A 4,735-nucleotide genomic window follows, 5' to 3' on the forward strand; every position below is an offset into this window, starting at 1 on the left:
ACTTCAGACCTAAAGACACACATAGACTAAAAGTGAAGGCATGGAAAGACATTCTATGCCAAAGGACATGAAGAAAAGCTGGTAGGAATACATATATTAGATAAAATAGACTTTAAAGACTGTAACAAGATACAAAGAAGGGCATTCCAATCCAACATTACATCAATGGATATATCATCCAGATAGAAAATCAACAAGGAAACAGTGGCCTTCAATGACATACTAGACCACATGGACTTACTAGATATATACAGAAGGTTCTTTTTTAAATTTTCAAATTTTTATTTTTTTAGACAGAGAGGGAGTGTGTGCATGGGGGGAAGGGGCAGATGGAGAGAGACAGAGAGAATCTTAAGCAGGCTCCACACCTAGCATGGAGCCCAATGAGGGGCTTGATCTCATGACTCTGAGATTATGACCTGAGCCAAAATCAAGAGTCATATGCTTAACCAACTGAGCCACCCAGGAACCCCATATACAGAACATTCTATCCAAAAACAGAATCATACACATTGTTTTCAAGCGCATATAGAATATTCTCCAGGATAGATCACATATAAGACCACGAAACAAGTCCCAAAATGTAAGAAGACTGAAATCATGTTGAGCATCTTTCTTGAGCACAACAGTATGAAACAAGAGATCAATCACAAAGAAAAAACTGGAAAAAACACAAGTACATGGAAGCTAAACAATATACTACTGAAAGACCAATGGATCAATGAAGAAATCAAAGAGAAAATTAAAAAATACCTTGAGACAAACAAAAGTTGAAACAAAACATGCACAATTCTATGGTACATAGCAAAAGCAGTTCTAAAAGGGAAGTTTATAGTGATACAGGCTTACCTCAAGAAACAAGAAAAATCTCAAATAAACAACCTAACCTTACACCTAAAGGAACTAGAAAAATAGCCCAAAAATAGTAGAAGGAAGGAAATAATAAAGATCTGAGCAGAAATAAATGAAATAAAGACTAAAAATACAATAGAAAGGATAAAAAAAAACTAAGTTGTTTCTTTTAAACAAAATATAAACAAAATTGATAAGCTTTTAGCAAGATTCATCAAGAAAAAAAAAAGAGGGCCTGAATAAATAAAATCAGAAATGAAAGAGAAGTTACAACTGACACCACAGAAATACAAAAGATTATAAAAGACTACTGAGTACAATTATTTGCCAACTAATTGGACAACCTAGAAGAAATGGAAAATTCCTAGAAACATGCAATCTTCCAAAACTGAATCAGGAAGAAATAGAAAATCTGAATAGACCAACTACTAGTAATGAAACTGAATTGCAATTAAAAAAAAAAAACCTCCCAACAAAACGAAAGTAGAGGACCAGATGTATTCACAGGTGAATCCTAACATTTAAATTAAAACATTTAGGGATGCCTGGGTGGCTCAGTCAATTAAGTGGCCGACTCTTGATTTTGGCTCGGGTCATGATCCCATAGTCCGGCTCTGCACTCAGGGGGTGTCTGATTAAGGATTCTCTCTCTCCCTCTCCCTCTGCCCCTCCCCTTGCTCATGTTCTCTCTCTAAAATAAATAAATAAATCTTTAAAAAAATTAAAACACTTAAAGAATTAATACGTATTATCCTCAAACTATTTCAAAAAGTAGAAGAGGAAGGAAGGCTTCCAAATACATTCTACAAGGCCAGCATGACTTTGAACTCAAAATCAGATAAAGACACTATTAAGAAAGAAACTACAGGCAAACACCCTTAATGAAAATACATACAAAAATCCTCAACGAAATATTAGCAAACCACATTCAACAATACATTAAAAGGTCTTTCATCATGATCAAGTGGGATTTACTCCAGGGATATAAGGATAGTTCAATATTTGCAAATCAATCAATGTGATACACCATATTAATGAAATGAGGGATAAAAATCATATGATCATTCCAACAGATGCAGAAAAGGCATCAAAAATCAACATCTGTTCATGATAAAAATTCTCGAGAAAGTGGGTTAAGAAAGAATACCTCAATATAATAAGGCCATATATGAGTACATGGCTAACATTATACTCAAAGGTGAAAAAATGAGAGGTTTTATTCTAAAATCAGGAATAAGACAAAAATGTCCACTCTTACCATTTTTATTCAACATAGTACATAGAAATCCTAATGACAGCAATCAGATAAGAAAAAGAAAAGGCAACCAAATTGTAAGAAAGTAGTAAAACTGTCACAATTTCCAGATGACATGATACTAAACATAGAAAATGCTAAAGACTTCACCAAAAAACTATTAGGAGTAAAAAAAATGAATTCAACAAAGTTGCAGGATACAAAATTAATATACAGAAATATGTTGTGTTTTTTTACACTAATAAAGAAATAGCAGAAAGAGAAATTAAGAAAACAATTCCATTTAGTACTGCACCAAAAAGAATAAAATACCTAAGAATAAACTTAACCAAGGAGTTAAAAGACCTATACTCTGAAAACTATAAAACAGTGATGAAAGAAATTGAAGATGACATAAATAAATGGAAAGATATTCCTTGCTCATGGATTGGAAGAATTAATGTTGTTAAAATGTCCATATGAGACAAAGCAATCTACAGATTTGATGAAATCCTTATCAAAATAACAATAGCATTTTTCACAGAACGAGAACAAATAATCCTAAAATGTGTATGAAATCACAAAAAAACCAGAATAGCCAAGACAAAACTGGAAAAAAATATCCAAAGCTAGAGATATAGTACTTTTATATTTCAAACTATATTACAAAGCTATAGTAATCAAAACAATATGATACAGGCACAAAAGCAGACACATAGATCAATGGAACAGAATAAAGAGCCCAGAAAAAAATCCACACTCATATGGTCTAATTAATCTACAACAAAGGATGCAAGAATATACAATGGGGGAGAGATGGTCTCTTCAATAAATGGTCGGAAAACTGGACAGGTATATGCAAAAGAGTGAAACAGGACCACTTTCTTATATCAAAAATAAACTCAAAATGGACAAAGATCTAAATGTAATACCTGAAGCCATAACACTTCTTAAAGAAAACATAGGCAGTAAACTTTTAAAATTTATTTTTAAGTCTTTATTTTAATTCCAGTTAGTTAACATACAGTATTATATTAGTTTCAGGTGTACAATATAGTGATTCAACAATTCCATGCATCACCCAGTGCTCATAATGACTAGTACACTCCTTAATCCCCATCACCTATTTAAACCAGCCCCTCTACCCCCTTCCCTCTGGTAACTACCAATTCTCTAAATTAAGAGTCTGTTTCTTGGTTTGTCTCTCTCTTTTTTTATTCCCTTTGCTTGTTTGTTTTGTTTCTTAAATTCCACATATGAGTGGAATCATATGGTATTTATCTTTCTCTGACTGACTTCTCTTAGCATTATATTCTCTAGCTCCATCCATGTCATTGTAAACAGCGAGATTTCATTCTTTTTTATGGCTTTATGGCTGAATAACATTCATATATATATGTGTATATATATATATCTCACATCTTCTTTATCCATTCATCGGTTGATGGACACTTGGGCTGCTTCCATACTCTGGCTGTTGTAAACAATGCTGCTATAAACATAGCAGTTCGTGTATCCCTTTGATTAGTGTTTTTGTATTCTTTGGGTAAACACCCAATAGTGTGATTGCTGGATCATAAGGTATTTCTATTTTTAACTTTTTGAGGAAACTCCATACTGTTTTCCAGGTGGCTGTACCAGTTTACATTCCCACCAATAGTGCACAAGGGTTCCTTTTTCTCTACATCCTTGCTAACACCTATTGTTTCTTGTGTTTTTTATTTTAGCCATTCTGACAGGTGTGATGGTTACAAGAGGGGTGGGTGTGAGTGGGTAAAATAAGTGATGGGGATTGGGGAGTGCACTTGTTGTGAAGAGCACAGGGCGATATATGGAATTGTTGAATGATTGTATTGTACACCTGAAACTAATATAACACTGTATGTTAACTGTACTGGTATTAAATTTTTTTAAAAATTTGAAAACAAAACAAAACAAAAAAGCAGGCAAAACTAATCAGTGCTGTTAGAAATGAAGTTTATCATTATCCTTAGACAAAGTAGTTACTGGGAGTGGCTACCTTGGAAAGCTTCAAGGGTGCTGGTACTGTTCTGTTTCTTGATTTGGGTGCTAGTTGCACAGGTGTGTCCACTTTGAGAAAATACATGAAGCAATTTGTGCACTTTTCTGTATGTATGTTATAATTCAATAAAAATTAAGTTTATCAAACATCAAACTCTGCACTATCTTCCATTCTTTTAGCGGGGGTCTCATAAACTTGCCTGATCCTGAAAATCATTTAAAGCATAAATTTCCAGTCCTGATCTCAGACCACCTGAATCAGGATCTCTGGAGGTAGGCAAGCGCTGGGAATCAGCATTTTACCAACAATTTTCTAAGGATATCCTGTTTAAAAAAAACACTTTATTAAGGTATAATTGACATATAAAAACTACATATTTATTGTATACAACTTGAGGACTTTGGGGATAACTATACACCTGTGAAACCATCAACACCATCAAGGCCATAGACATAACCATCACCTCCCAAAGTTTCTTCTCATACCTGTATTGTTGTTGTTGTTGTTGTTGTTGTTATTATTACTACTACTACTACTATTGTGTGTCTGTGTGTGAGTGTGGGGTCAGAACACTTAACATGAGATCTACCCTTTTAGAAAAATTTTAAGCATACTGAAAGACAAAT

This window comes from Ursus maritimus (genome assembly GCF_017311325.1).
Source record: "Ursus maritimus isolate PB19 chromosome X unlocalized genomic scaffold, ASM1731132v1 scaffold_X1, whole genome shotgun sequence".
In the NCBI taxonomy this organism is placed as follows: domain Eukaryota; kingdom Metazoa; phylum Chordata; class Mammalia; order Carnivora; family Ursidae; genus Ursus; species Ursus maritimus.